This window comes from Euprymna scolopes, chromosome 37 (assembly GCF_053919585.1).
Source record: "Euprymna scolopes isolate OS-2025 chromosome 37, ASM5391958v1, whole genome shotgun sequence".
NCBI lineage: Eukaryota > Metazoa > Mollusca > Cephalopoda > Sepiida > Sepiolidae > Euprymna > Euprymna scolopes.
The window spans coordinates 3,376,284-3,392,833 of record NC_136518.1 but is presented as its reverse complement, the minus strand read 5'-3'; the positions used below and the strand labels follow the sequence as shown (position 1 = coordinate 3,392,833).

Below are 16,550 nucleotides of genomic sequence, written 5' to 3'. Positions count from 1 at the left end.
TTTCATTCTATAAATATGTATAAATGACTTCATATTATTGAATTGCCAGACATGTTTTCCATCTGGTGCTCTTCAACATTTACTCATGCGGCAAATTCAGCCGAGATTTACATGGATTAGTTAATGGTTACAAATATTGATTATATTTACATAGCGTGTGATTCCATTCTTCCCGTTTTTTTTTGTTTTTTTTTTTTAATTTTTTTTTTTTTTTATCATTCACTTTCAGAAAAAAATCTGTCGAATAAAAAATACTGCAATGTACGTCATGGAAATTCCACGGCGAATTAAACAGAATAGGTTTTAATTTTGCCATCATGCTCACAGGCATTTCAGAACAGATACGAACACATATCCAAGACAATGGCGGAAAACCTAGCGGAAAATCTCCAGTCTTTAGTGGAAGAATGAGGACAAAAATGAATAGTAACATTCAATGCTGCCAAGACTAGCTTCTTTTCTTTAATAATTACAAGAAACCTTCTCAACCACTAAGAGCTATGACTAATGATACATTAACTGAAAGTACTTCATTCAAACTCCCCGGCTTAATGTTCACAGGGAACATGAATTGGAACAGATACATTGAGGGTATTGCCAAGGCTGCTGCAAAGAAGGTAGGCTCTGAAACTCCCAGAGCAGTAATTTTTCTTGCACTATGAAATCAAACACCCACGCACGCGCGCGTACACACACAATGTTGAAACTTGCAAATAGAACCTCACTGTGGCATCATGGGAGTTACATGTAAAAAAATTTTCTTCAGTTTTTTTTTTTTTTTTTTTTTTTTTAACTTGAGAGTCACCACTAAGCAAGGCCTGAAGGCCACTCGAGGATAAGGGTTAATGAATGTAGGGTTGCATTATAGTAATCATTAATGGTGTAAAATGAGTAGAATTTGATTATGGGGATGGCTCAACAAAAATTTGTTTACATTGAATTTGAAGGCTATTATGTTGTATTCAACTGGGAAGCAGGCCAGCAGAACAGTGTTCTACAGGTGGGCAGTTCTGGGAAAGAAGCTTTGTTCATGGAATCTGCATTTAGATTAAGACACAGATAGAGAGTGGAGGAAATCGTTTTTTTTGTTTTTTTGTTTTTTTTGACAAGGGGAGGGGACCATAGATGAAATAACGTGTGAACATTATTTCAAACGTAATTCTAATAAGAGCATGAACCTAAATCGCATTCTTTCTTAGTTCCAGTTCCAATTTCGTCCTGACAAGACCCATGGGTCTTATCTTGATGAGAACCTAGTTCCAGTAAGGCGGTCCAAGGTCCAAGGAGTGATATGCCGTGTTAGGAGCGAGGATGAATAAAAAAAAAAAAAATAAATAAATAAAAAAAGTAGTCCCCTACTTCAAAGTGGTACTGTGCCTTGTTTGGGGTGAAAATTGAATATAAAAAAAAAAAAAAAAAAAAAAAAAAAAAGTAGTCCCCTACTTCAAAGTGGTACTGTGCTTTGTTTGGCGTGAAAATTGAATAAAAAAAAAAATTTAAAAAAAAGCTACACCCCCTTTTTTTTACCTACCAAAACATGGTGATTTTAACACCTGAAGAGGGTCGAAGGTTACATCGATCGAGCCGTTGTGCATAATAATAATACTCAAGCTAATAACAATCGTCCGATTGATCTAAACGATACAAACATTCATACTATGTCAGGTTTAATAGCTCTGTTTTCGAGCTGATTAATCCGAATGACACAAAAAAAAAAAAAAAAAAAAAAAAAAAAAAAAATGGAAACCATAAAACAAACATTTTTTCACCAATAACATCCAGTGTGAATGCGCCTGTAAACAGTTCCATTGGCTGAAAAATTGTGAGAGTATTTTGTACCTCTATAAGGCCACCATTCGCCCATGCATGGAGTATTGTTGCCATACCTGAGCTGGTGCATCTACCACTAGCCTCTCCCTCTTGGATAGGGTTAAAAAAAGAGTTTTCAATCTAATATATCCCACTTTGTTAACTAAGCTCCAACCTCTGTCCCATCGCCGCAATGTTGCATCTCTGTTTGTTTTACAAATATTTTGATGGAATATGCTCTGATGAACTTGTTTCACTTGGTCCCTCTTGATGTATGTATCCCTGACAAACCCGCTTAGCAACAAAATCACACCCCTTCACTGTTGAGGTCCATAAATGGCAGAAAGCTTTCTACTCTAATAGCTTCTTTTTTAGAACAGCTAGACTTTGGAATTCCTTTCCTACTACCCAAACTGTACTGATATGCAGAAGTTCAAATGCAACATAAAATAACATCTTGTTAATCTTTCTTAGACATGCTCCCAATTAGTCGCCCCTTACGTCCAAGTGGCGATATGTCTTGTTTGGAGTGAAGGTGAGTAAAAATAAAAAACTTAAATGAAATAATTTTCGAAATAAATTGTAATATATCCCACTTTGTCAACTAAGCTCCAACCCCTGTCCCATCACCGCAATGTTGCATCTCTGTTTGTTTTACAAATATTTTGATGGAATGTGCTCTGATGAACTCGTTTCACGTGTGCCTCCTTGATGTATATATCCCTGACAAACCCGCTTAGCAACAAAATCACACCCCTTCACTGTTGAGGTCCATAAATATCAAAAAGTCTTCTACTCTAATAGCTTCTTTTTTAGAACAGCTAGACTTTGGAATTCCTTTCCTACTACTCAAACTGTACTGATATGCAGAAGTTCAAATGCAACATAAAATAACATCTTGTTAATCTTTCTTAGACATGCTCCCAATTAGTCGCCCCTTACGTCCAAGTGGCGATATGCCGTGTTAGGAGTGAGGATGAATAAAACAATTTTTTAAAATAAATTTTAAAAAATTAAATAAAATAATTTGCGAAATAAATTGTAAATTATTAAACCGAATAAATAAGGGAGGTAATTGCAGTGTCTTGTTACATCCGCCCAAAAGGATGGAGTCTCAATGAGTCACTAGATCGTGAAAGTACATGTTTCATGTAATAATGCAGTAATATGTTATTAATAAATGCCTTGTTTTGTGGGAAGATGAGTAAAAGAAAAAAAAAAGAATAATAGTCCATACAAAAAAAAAAAATAATAAAAAAAAAAAAATGGAGAACTTAGAAAATTGTAATTTTTCGAACAGCAATTATTTTCGAACTTTTCAACGTTCAATTTTTATGCTAACTAGTAATTCTATATTTTTATTTTGCTATTTATTTCATGCAGAAACCAGAGCTCAAGAGAAAAATTCCCGAGTTTGACAAGATAAAACTTACGAAGGTTGGAGGTTACATCAACCGAAACGTTGTGCAGATAACACTCAAGATGACAATTGTCCAATTAATCCAAATGATACAAACATATCCGAACCTTATTCTGCGTTCAACTTTTTGCTATGATTAAATTGTGATTCATTAAGATTCATACTCCCTTCTTTCCTCAATCTAGAAGGACTTCGATATTATCCTTTATTCGAGAACTTTACTCAAGGATGATAAACCAATCCACCAGGATCTTAATTGAACTTTTCGCCTTTCTACTAAAAGAAAATAGCTAACTACAAACCTTTAACCAGCCACAGCTGGAGGATTAGAAACTATGAGTGGCCACCTAACAGATCTGGAAAACACGCTTCCTTTTCATTGGCTGATTCGCAAATAGGAAGAAGAGCGGGAATTATGAATTCTGCAAAGAGAACAGTAGCACCAATCTTTACAAAGTGGTGACTTGTGTGGGAATTGAAACTCCCAGGCTAACTCGATTGTCGCCCTTTAACTTTCATAACTGAAGAGCGACACAGCCACATCACTTCCTGTTTCTTATATCTCTCCCTCTTTTCCGCTGAACTCTCGACAAGTAAAGATGTGACAGACTGCGCTTCTGGTTGGCTTGGTCATGCCAACCAACTCTGCTGACTAACCCATCAGCTTCAACCGCAAGTAACCTTACTCCTTATTCTCAATGAACTCTTATTCTTACTATCTATATCCTTTTTATTTCACATGTATATTTATGTAAATAAATCTACATTCGTTCACTAATATATGTTGATATGTTTTCGTCATCATTATTCAACCTTTTGCTTCTCAATCACTCTACAAAGTGGTGACCCCAATGTGATATGAACACACAACCTTCTGATCTGATAACCGGAGAGCAACATAGCCACATCACTTCCTGTAGCTTACTTCTCTTCCTCTTCCGCGCTGGACCCTCAAGCAATCAACATGTAATCAAGAACCCTCTGGTGGCATCGGTGACCAACTAGCTTACCTGACTAACCCGTCAGCCTCTCATTAATCGCAAGTAACGTTACTTATCTCTCAACGAACTCTTATTCTTTCTATCTATATCCTTAATATTCCTCATGTATATTTATGTAAATGAATCTACATTCTTTCACTAATATATATATATCAGTATGTTTTCGTCATCATTATACAATCTTTTTTTTTCTAATCACTTTACCATTCCATTCATTAAACGACATGGTGGACATAAACATCCTGTTCTCTACACCTGTAGGATCAAATAACAAGTTGAAAGAGATGGAGAGTATTGGAAATCTGGGGAGACTTGTTGTCACTTAGCTTCTAGGGAACACCACAGGCTGTTTTCAAGGAGAGATCTTTGATGACCTGTGTGAAAGCTCCTTGTGAGCAGTAATAATAATAACGTGCAGATGCAAGATCTTGTAAGACGACGGAGGAGCAGAACCAAGAAACAGTGCCCAGACATTCCAAGCTGGAGTTTCTCCTTATTTAGGCATGGAATCAAAAAAAGTATCAAATAGCTGCCTGCCAACAACAAGGACGTCTGGCAGAATTTTGACAACGATATTTGTGAGTTATTGCAACAAGCCAGGCAAGGGAGTGTTAAAACTAAGTTGAAATATATTTTATTTATTTTTTTTTTTATTAAAAACGCTTTTTCTTTTCATTGGCTGACTCGCAAATAGCAAGAAGAGCAGATAACAGGTTGGGGGTGGCTGTCCGAGCCGATTTGATGAGTGAGAACCCCGAAATCAGCAACGAAGACAGCAATTATCACTGAGGACCACCTAAACACATTCGAATCTATTTTGCGATGGAAGCATACAAAACTCAGAATTGTTTTGCAACTACGGACACTTGGACGACACAAATTTCAAGGCGAATAATTTTAATTGCAAATTCTCGAGCTTTCATGATTCTTTTAGCTTTTTCCACATTAACTTTTATTTATATATATATTTTTTAATGATCCCGGACAACGTCAGGTAACCCTGCTAGTAAATAAATTATTTTAAAAAATAAATAAATGTGTAAGTCACGTAGAGGCAAGAAACACAGACACACAAGGAGTGGTCACAAAATTATATCCTGACAATTAAACAAATGATTAGAATGGCTGACTTGTTTATGAAGAAACTGAAATGCATTCTGGTGAATTTAATTTCATAATTAAGTGATTTTTTTGGTGCTTCTACAGAATTTGAATCAAACCAAACTGAGATTGATGCTTATGCATCTATGTATACGTGTTATATTTTTTTAAATAGTAATTTCAAGTTAAATTCAATTTTTACGGTATATTTCTCTATTAAATTGTTAGATGAAAGTACAGGATAGTTACAAAACACTCTCCCCTAGTTAAGAATGGCTTTCTAAATAATAAAATTATTTCAGCACAGTAACAGATGCATAAGTACTCCGACTTTTGCTGAACTTAAAACTTAGGTTAGGGTTAAAGAAAAAAGTCAGATTAGTATTAAAGAAAAAAGTTTGAACCGCATGTATGGAAGCAGTACCTTCCGCCATAATTTTTTATTTTCATCATTTATTCATTTTTTTTTCAACGGATTATTATCGAATAGTCATTAACCTACCGGATTATCCAAAAGAAAGTACAAAAAAATTTCAATCTATAACATTTTTAAACGGGTGCTACATTTCTAATACTACATTCTAGTAAATTGACCGCCATTTTGTAAGCATCGACTTCTTCCGGTTAAATTTTGCAAATTTTAAAATTAGTAGTTCAACCTTGACAAAAGGCTAAATTCGCAAAATTTGGCCGAAAAAAGCCGATGATTCCAATATGGGGGATCGATTTACTAGAACGTAGTATTAGAAATGGAGTACCCCTTTAAAAATGTTAAATATTGAAATTTTTTGTACTTTTTTTTTTGTTATCTGGTAGATTAGTGACCATTCGATAATAATTCGCTGAAAAAAATGAAAAGATAATAAAAAAAATTATAGAGGGGGGGTATCGTTTCCTATGTGCTCCAAGTTCAATTCAAATTCTGTAGAAGCAACTATTTATTTTTAAATAGGATATATTTTTGAGCGATGACATATTAACCCATTCAAACCAATGATCCGTGAAACTTAAAGGAAGTAGACGGTGATAGCCGATTTGGCATCTCCGCTGAAAAAAGGCCTACGATTTATTGCTTGTTTAATTTCAATATTGTTTTTAAATATAACTAGCGAGGGGTACCCGGCGTTGCCCGGGTGTTTGGAGGTGTGTGTGGAAACTCGGGGGGGGGGGGGGGGGGTTAAAAAAAAAAGTAAGTATGAGGATTGAACCCGAACCCTTGAGGCAAAGTTGTAAATTAAAGTGTGAAAAAAAAAAAAACATGCGACGTTAACCATTGCCCCACCGCGAGATGCTAACGGAAACACGTTTGAATTTATTTAATTACTTGGATTTGGCAGGTGCCCGTTTTAATGAGTTAATGAGGTCAAGTTTGACTGCAGGATTTCATTTACTGCTGAACGCCCCCCCCCCCAAGATGTTATAGGAAAAAGACTAACCCACATGCGGCGAGCGACAAATGTTGAATATTTATCTTCCCGAAATCGAGCAAATTAAATAGACAGGCGAGCTTCGTTGTTAACTGTGAGATATTACGATTTATATGTGATATAAAAAGTTTTTAAAAGTTGTGAAGCGAGCGACCGCTTCTCTGAAAAAAAGCCTTTTGTAGACATACAGAAAAAGCGAACACACATACATACATACATTTTCGCTTTTAAATATATATAGATAAATAACACTAGCGGGACCTGTGGAAATCCCACAGCGGACTCTTTCATATGTAATATATTGATGTTGGCATTCTGTGGAATTTCAGCATAAATGGAGACGCCCTGATACTATTGTAAGCTCTTTAGTTAAAATTGCGAAAGTATTTATCTAAGCTAGCAGTTATGCCTGGCGTAGCCCGGTCATAAAATGCGCTTAAATATATTTTAATTCATGCATATTTTGTATATATTAATTATAGAGTCAATTTTCTATCGATTTTTATATATTATAAAGTTGTGATTTCAAAAATAAAAAAAATATATCCATATGACTTGGGTGCATCAGCTTGAATCGAAACCGAAACCAAAATTTATGAGGAAAAAAAATATGTACATCTAATATATAAAAGGCTATATGTCTGTCTGTCTGTCTGTCTCCATATCAGCTGGTTAAAATAGTTTTAAGGGGCAAAAATGGATGAAAATTGAAAAAAATCGTTAAACATTTTTTACTTTCATCTTAGTTTATTTTTAATTTTAAATCAATTCATATGTGTGTCACGTTGGTACAGTGGTAACGTCACCAGCTTTGAATGCTGCAGTTTTGCTTTCGGTTTCAATTCTAGCTGATGGCACCCGAATACTTTTTTTTTTATTGAATTAGTTTGGAATTATTTTGGAGATGAGTAAATTGTATAATATTTTTAAAATTATTTGGACTATTATCATCCTCATCTTCTAGTTGTTTTTTTTTCATGACGTTTCGGCCAATTATTCCTCAGCATCCACAGTAATTGCTGTTTCCAATAGCTGTTGTCATCTTACCATGGTTTGGTCAACTGACCGGCTTTTGGTGAGATCAAAACCGCTACCTCTAGCTCAATGCTCATCTGCATCTCTATCCACTGCACCACGGGCCCCACCCAAAGTCGGTCAGAGGATTAGTTGACCAAACCGTGGTGGGATAACAACGGCTAGTGAAGGCAGCAATTGCTGTGGATGTAGTTGGAGGATTCGCCGTTCCTATCCTGTCGCGGTTAACCTGACGAAGGCCAGAGGAATTGGCCGAAACATTGTGAAATCAGCTAGAAGTAATAATAATCCAAATAATTGAATAAAAAGATTATACTTTTTTTTTACTTTTGAAATCGCGACTATAATTATACACAAAATTTGAACAAATTAAAAAATCATACTTAAGCGTATTATATGACCGGGTAAAGCTGCCCACCCCTCCCCCAGCTAATAGATTATATCTGTAAAGGTCTGAGGAAGCTACAGACGGCCAAAAAAATGGCCGGGTAGCTGAAACAATAATGTAACTTAACAGAAAGATTCGGTAATAAAAAATAAAACGCATATTTGCTCTACAACAGTATTGAGCACTTTCTTCAGTTTTTACAAAATTACCATTTCTACTATATATATATATATATATATATATATATATATATATATATATATATATATAGCTGAAAGAAACAAATTATATATAAGTTATTTCTTTCAGCTGTAATCGAAACCGAAACCAAAACTTATGAAAAATTTTTGATAAAATTATTACAAGAAATGGAAATGTCATAACAATTGAACGACAGTCACTCGGAAGAAAAAAGATGTGAACATAACACACCAAATAACACATACGCTATCATATTAATTTATAGATTATCCGGAAACTTATTTTTTTTCACATAAATATGTGTATTTACCTTCAAGAATATACATCGCTAACGAAAAAATAAAAATAAATTAATCAAATAACAATTTTTAATGTGATATTCGTTCAAAACAGACGCCTAAAATCAACTTTTAAAAATTAAGCATTTAGTTGGTCCTCTAGCGCATATTGACCTACTCTCCAATATTGAAAATAATTAGGCAATTCGGAAGCTTAAATCATTGTTTTAAGGGCGGTAACTCGGTACTAGTGCACTTATTGATCGTACTGACATAATGACGTTATTATTTAGAAAGCCATTCTTAACATGGGGAGGAGATGGTGTTTTGTCCCTATTCTATACTTTAACTTTACAATTTAATAAAAACAGATATAAAACTTCAGTTAAACTTGAAAATACTATTTTAAAAATAGCGCGGATCAATAAGTGCATTACCACTGGTAACTATTTTACTAAGTGTAAAAAAAAAAAAATAAATAAAAATAACGAAAAAAATAAAATAGAGTTATTCCCCTTAGAACAATGTGCCAAGCTTCCGAATTGCCAATAATTAATCTACTTGTGGGCGCTAAGTGCACTAGTATGCAAATAAATACTGTGCAAGTCACGAAAAGGCGAGAAACACAGACGCACGAGCAGGGATTAATAATTTTTAACAATAAAGAGATCGTGCTATCGCTGAAAAATACTTTTCAGTACTTATGCAGCACTTATACGGACCGTGTTGAAATAATAACGTTATTATTTAGAAAGCCATTCTTAACATGGAGAGGGGAGGGTGTTTTGTAACTATTCTGTATTTTCACCTAAGAATTTAATAATGTACTTTTGTTACCGTGCTATGTTTTTATAAATAGTATTTTCAAATTAAATTCCAGTTTTACGATGTCTTTTTTATTAAATTGTTAGATGAAAGTAAAGAATGGTTACAAAACACCCTCTCACCATGTTAAGAATGGCTTTCTAAATAACGTTATTATTTCGCCATGGTAACAAAAGTGCATATGTACGAAAAAAGATATCGTGAAACTTTAATTTAACTTGAAAATACTATTTTTAAAAAATAGCACGGTAACATAAGTTTTTTTTCTTTGGTTTAACAACACAAATGACCCATAATACTTGACTTCAAACATTGGTATAAACAATGTTTGGGGTTTGTATTACTGTACACAGATTCGAAAAAGTTGTCAAAAAACAATGTTATCAAAGGCAAGATAAGTTACTCTTCTACGTAATTGGATATATTTTTCGTGTTTTTATTCAATATAACATGTTTATTCAGCTCGAAAAACATACAATGTTTACCGATGTATTGGAAAATTCAAGATGGCGCCTCACTCCCTCTTTAACACGGTAAGTTTGGGAAAAGGTGTTATAAATAAAAAACTAGACAAAATACTATTAAAAACCCGTCGAATATATGTCATGGTAACATATATTGAGCGAGTTTTTAACAGTATTTTATCCAGTTTTTTTATTTATAACACCTTTTCCCAAACTTACCGTGTTAAAAAGGAAGTCAGACGCCATCTTGAATTTTCCAATACATCGGTAAACACTGTATAGTTTTTGAGCTGAATAAACATGTTACATTGAATAAAAACACGAAAAATATATCCAGTTTGGAAGAAAAGTAACTTATCTTGCCTTTGATAATATTTATTTGTTATATATTTGTTTTTGACAACTTTTTCGAATCTATGTGTACAGTAATACAAACCCATATATATATATATATATATATATATATATATATATATATATATATATATATATATATATATAATCAAATTTTACGTAGGGTTTTCGTCGGGCATGATGAAATCCAATGAAATAAATAAGACGGAGACAACTCAAATCGAAGTGTCGAGGTTAAAAAATTAGCCTTATATTCAATACAGTCTGGTAGTAAAATCGCTAAAAATGGTAAAATTTGATTTTCTTAGTTAAAAAAGAAAATACTTAATCAAATTGTGATTTTTGGAATATGAGATCTTTCGTTCTGTAACAATTACATATATCATAAAGATTTTTTTTCTGTATTTTTTTCTTTTACTTTTAATTGCCGCCATGAGTGCAATTCTAAGAAGCAAGAAGCACCTGATTAAAAGCTGCAAAATCACAGTGCTTCGACAAAGAACGGCGACAATGGATTAAGAGTGCAGAAACAGGGGACATAACTCAAATTGCTTGTTTTAGATTACTTTCGCTTTTTGCTAATTGTCCGTTATCTAATTATATTACTTTTTTTTTTCTTTTTTTTTTAATTAAAAAAAATATTTATGACATAAATTTCCGATGACAGAACTGGAAATTATTCGAATCTTGGTGCTTATATAGATTGGCACTTAATGCGCAATTATAAGTAAAGAAAATACCGAAAAGTCAGTATGGTGTGCGTTACCAGTCACGGAACGAAAATGAAATATTCCCAAAATCATATAATTTGGTCAAGTAGTTTTTTTTTATTAATCCAAAAATCAATTGTATACACATAGATTCGAAAAAGTTGTCCAAAAACAAATATATAACAAATAAATGTTATCAAAGGAAAGATAAATTACTTTTCTACCTACGTTAGTTATTTAGACGAGACACACACATTTAAATCATGATTTTCTCTAGACCAGATGGGTGCAGTAAATAAACTTTTAACTCGAAATGACCCCTAATGTACTAATATATAACGTAAGACACAGAAAAGAAACATTTATAATGCGTACACAGCTTTATTTTCTCATAGAACCACCGACCGCTTTCAATGGATTTTACCCATAGAACCACCGACCGCTTTCAATGGATTTTACCATGAATGCTTATGCACTTAATGCACTGCGCTGAAATAATCATATTATTTAGAAAACCTTTCTTAACACGGATAAGGAAGGCTGTTTTGCGGGTATGTTTTACAATCCACATAGATCCGAAAAAAGTTATCAAAAAACAAATACATAACAAATAAATGTTTTCAAAGGCAAGATAAGTTACTTTTCTACCTATCTGGAAAACGTTTTTAGTGGTTTTACTCACTTTAAAACGTTTATTCGGTTAGAAAAGTGCCGAGAGTTAAAAAGCCACGAATTGACACTTAAATATTTAATGTCCATGCAGAGAGTGGTCCGTGCTGAAATAATAACGTTATTTAAAAAGCTATTCTTAACATGGGGAGGGGAGGGTGTTTTGTACCTATTCTGTACTTTAACCTTACAATTGAATAAAAAAATATATATATCATAAAACTTTAATTAAATGTGGAAATACGATTAAAAAAATAGCGCGGATCGGATCAGTCTCTGCATTAGCACCTTAATGTTTTGATAATTAGGCCTTTCGAAGCAAGATCAAAGTGTAGTATCTGTTCCGGCAGATGCTGCACTTAAGATGGTTTGTACCAGTCAATGGAGGGGAAACCCTCTATACTGGGACAATTATTATTTTTGGTAACCAGAGTGACCCCTTTTAGGGGAGCTGGTTTTTACCTCACATTAAAAACGGCCTTGTGCCTAATTTGCTCAGTGGGGGAGCAAATAAATACCATCTGTTCCGGCAGATACTGCAAGCTATGACTAGCTATGACTAGCACAAGACCAGATGTGGGGGCAACCCCACATGCCTGACCTTTAACCAGCTCCCATTTCCCACCTCTCGGGAGCTGGTCCCCTTTTCCCTTCCCCCTCCCTTCACTCCTCACATTAAAAATTGGCCTTGTGCCTAATTTGCTCGGTGGGGGAGCAAATAAATACCATCTGTTCCGGCAGATGCTGCACTTAAGATAATTTGTACCAGTCAATGGAGGGGAAACCCTCTATACTGGGACAATTATTATTTTTGGTAACCAGAGTGCCCCCTTTTTGCCTACTTTTAGGGGAGCTGGTTTTTACCTCACATTAAAAACGGCCTTGTGCCTAATTTGCTCAGTGGGGGAGCAAATAAATACCATCTGTTCCGGCAGATACTGCAAGCTATGACTAGCTATGACTAGCTATGATTAGCAAAGACCAGATGTGGGGGCAACCCCACATGCCTGACCTTTAACCAGCTCCCATTTCCCACCTCTCGGGAGCTGGTCCCCTTTTTCCCTTTCCACTCCCTTCACTCCTCACATTAAAAATTGGCCTTGTGCCTAATTTGCTCGGTGGGGGAGCAAATAAATACCATCTGTTCTTCAGATGATTGCTGCAGCTGCACTTCAATTTCTTGTTCTCTGTCAGTGGAGGAGAAATCCTTCACGACTGAGAATTTTTATTTTTGTTCATTTCCTCCACGTTAAAAAACGACCCTGGTGTCTAACTCTGTCCCGTGGGGAGGCATTGTAAATAGGGATAATTAGGCTTTATATATATATATATATATATATATATATATATATATATATATATATATTTGTTTTTGCGATACGTTTTGAATCCTTTAACCAATTTGGTACCACTACATGGGGAACGGCAGTTGTTTTTATATTCAAAATACTGAAAAAAATCTACCCAATATGTTATCGTGACATTTATTGGGTGGGTTTATAACAGCATTTTGTACTTTCACCTAACAATTTAATTTAAACAAATCACTCTTGTTCGATATGTCGCCTATTGATTGATTTGTTTTTTTTTTTTTTTTTTTTTTTTTTTGTACAAGCACCAAATTGACTTTCAAATGTTAAAAGTTTTGAGGTCAATGTGCAGTGCAGTGCACTCACTGGTTGTCCAGCCCGAAAAAAGTGTTTATTCTAAAAGCCGTTCTTAACATGGGGAGGTTAAGGGGGTGTTTATTCGGAAAGGCATTTGGGTTTGTATTACTATACACATGGATTCGAAAAGTTGTCAAAAAACAAATAACAAATGAATGTTATCAAACGCCAGATAAGTTACTTTTCCACCAAACTACCTAATTTTTTTAGTGTTTTGTTTTTATTTAATGTAACATGTTTATTTAGCTCGAAAAACATACAGTACCGATCTATAGGAAAATTAAAAATGGCGCCGAACTCTCTACTGAACACGGTAAGTTCAGAAAATGAGTTAAAAATTTAAAAAAAACAAAAAAACGGGGTTGTATTACTGTACACATAGATTCGAAAAAGTTGTCAAAAAACAAATATATAACAAACAAATGTTATCAAAGGCAAGATAAGTTACTTTTCTACCTAACTGGATATGTTTTTAGTGTTTTTATTTAATGTAACATGTTTATTTAGCTCGAATAGCATACTGTGTTTACCGACGTATTGGAAAATTAAAAATGGCACCCGACTCTCTCTTTAACACGGTAAGTTTGGGAAAAGGTGCTATAAATATAAAACTAGACAAAATACTGTTAGAAACTCGCTCAATATATATTACCGTGACATAGGTTGACATATATTCGGTGGGTTTTTAATAGTATTTTGTCTAGATTATTATTTATAACACCCTTTTCCAAACTTACTGTGTTAAAAAGAAAGTCGGGCGCCATTTTGAATTTTCCAATACATCGGTAAACACTATGTTTTTCGAGCTGTATAAACATGTTACATAGAATAAAAACACGAAAAATATATCCAGTTTGGTAGAAAAGTAACTTATCTTACTTTTGATAACATTTATTTGTTATATATTTGTTTTTTGACAACTTTTTCGAATCTATGTGTACAGTAATACAAACCCCGAGTTTCTAACAGTATTTTGTATATATTTTATTTTTAACACATTTTCCCAAACTTACTGTGTTCAGCAGAGAAGAGTCGGGTGGCGTTTTTAATTTTCCAATAAGTCGGTAAAAACTGTATGTTTTTCGAGCTGAATGAACATGTTGCATTAAATAAAAACGCTAAAAAATTATCCAGTTTGGCAGAAAAGTAACTTATCTTGCCTTTGATACCATTTATTTGTTATATATTTGTTTTTTGACAACTTTTTCGAATCTATGTGTATAGTAACACAAACCCAGGCATTTTCTTATTTTCAACTTCCTTATGTTAAGAACGGCTTTCGGAATAAACACCCTTTCCAGGTTGGACGACTAGTGCACATTGGCCAGTCTTTTTTTTTTGGGGGGGGGGGGGGGGGGGTTCGCCATGAAAAACAAAACAAGGAGACAAACACAACAACTTTGCCACGACTTCTTCAATAACAAACCTATTTTTAAGCGAGAAACTAGGTATATAATTTAAAACTGTTTAACGTAATAAAATAAGAATTTAGAAAAAGGTCGTGAAAATTTATTGGGATTTAAGTTTCATTTCTTTTTTTTTTATCCCACGACGTTATTATAAATTAAACATAGTTGAAACGAACAGATTAAAAAACTAAAAATTACTTACGGCCGCCATGTTGCTTTTTTTTTTTTTTTTTTTTTCGATCTACTCGAACCACGTGACCTGGGCATAGCAACCGAGCGTAACTAAGGAAGCCGGAAGTGGCGGAAACAAAACAAAAAAATCTGTTCAATTATAGAATAGGGATGCTTCATTTGGCTTTCGGGGAGAAAAAAAAAAAGTTTGGATAAAAGTACTTAGCCAGAATAAGGATCGTGTTATCGTCGGAATTTATTTTTAAATATTCTTACTAAATTTAAAAAAAAACAAAAAAAAAACGAAAATAGATGCTAACTTTTATTTTGAAAGAAATTTATTTAAAAAAAAAAAAGACACTACAAAATATTCGGTACTTCTTTGTTATTGTTCCTATTTACTTACCTCCCCACAAAGACAGAGTTAGACACAAGGTCGGCGTTTAATGTGGAGAAAATCCAGCTTCCCAATTAGGCCACTCTAGATGGGACAAAAATAAAAAATTGTCTCAGTCATGAGGAATTTCTCCTCCACTGACAGACGACAGAAAATGAAAATTGTAGCGAAATTAGAAAAGTAAAATAATCAATGGCATCTACTTAATTGTCAACCCCTCTTTTTTTTTACAAAGAAATCACCACTTATGAAGGTCCAGAGGCCATTCAGGGATAAGGATTAATGAGTGTACGGTAGACAATGGGAAAATGTTGTAGTATTCGTTAGTAGTGAAAATTTGATAAATTGAATTACTTAAGGGGATCGCTAATTCAGAACTTGTTCACATTAAACTTGAAGACGACCATATTGTAGTCGGTTGGAAAGCAGTAAAAAGGAACAGAGTTTCACACACATGCAGTTCTAAGAAAGAAGTTTTGTTTATGGAATCTATGTTTAGGTTTATGCATAGATAAAGAGTGGAGGAAATGATTGATAGTGGTTTCAGCTGGACGAGTGTTTTTCATAGATTGGAGCTCAGACGGGCACTAGCCATGAAAATAATGATAAAGCAGAGACAAGCTCGCAATGTCTCTTCTGTGGAAAAGAGGTTGCAGGGAAGAGAAAAGGGCATCCTCTACTAGGCTACGAAGCCTATTTTGAACTGTGTCAAGGCAGAATAAACTGCTTCTAGCAGCTCCCGCTCCGATATGGCAACAGTACTCCATCCTTAGACGTACTTGGCTCTTAAACAGGTAGAGAATTGCATCAACAGTGAGATATCTACTGAAGCAGTAGAACGATCCCATCATTTTTCCAGCGGCCTTAGCAACGGATTTGATGTAAGTGCTCCATCTCAGATCAGGAGTAAAGGTCAGACATAGAAGCTTGTCAAAAAATAGAACTTCCCAAGACGAGAGTCATTCATTTCAAGTGATGCCAGATGGGGATCAGAGCGTTGATGATGGAAAAATAGAAGCTTGGTTTTAAATGCATTAAAATTATCCAGCCACCTCTTTCCCCACCGCACTACATGATCAAGGGGAGACTTTAATTTACCGAAATTTATTTTAAAAATAAACACCGTAGGACTCACGGTAGAGTTATCAATTATAAGTAACTCACGCAATCGAGGGATTACCTCTTATAGGTACTCTGCCCAGGAGTCACTAATTTGTAAAGGTG

The 16,550-nt window shown here is 34.3% G+C and overlaps 1 protein-coding gene across 1 annotated transcript in view; it reads right to left on the bottom strand.

Annotated features, from left to right (window-relative positions):
- LOC145261040 (serine/threonine-protein kinase dyf-5-like) overlaps positions 1-15,053 on the bottom strand; it is a 170,223-nt gene extending 155,170 nt beyond the window's left edge. The window contains exon 1 of the mRNA XM_080119187.1: positions 14,961-15,053. The gene's annotated coding sequence lies outside the window, so the exon portion shown is untranslated. The remainder of the gene's footprint in view (positions 1-14,960) is intronic.
- Positions 15,054-16,550: the final 1,497 nt, after the last annotated feature.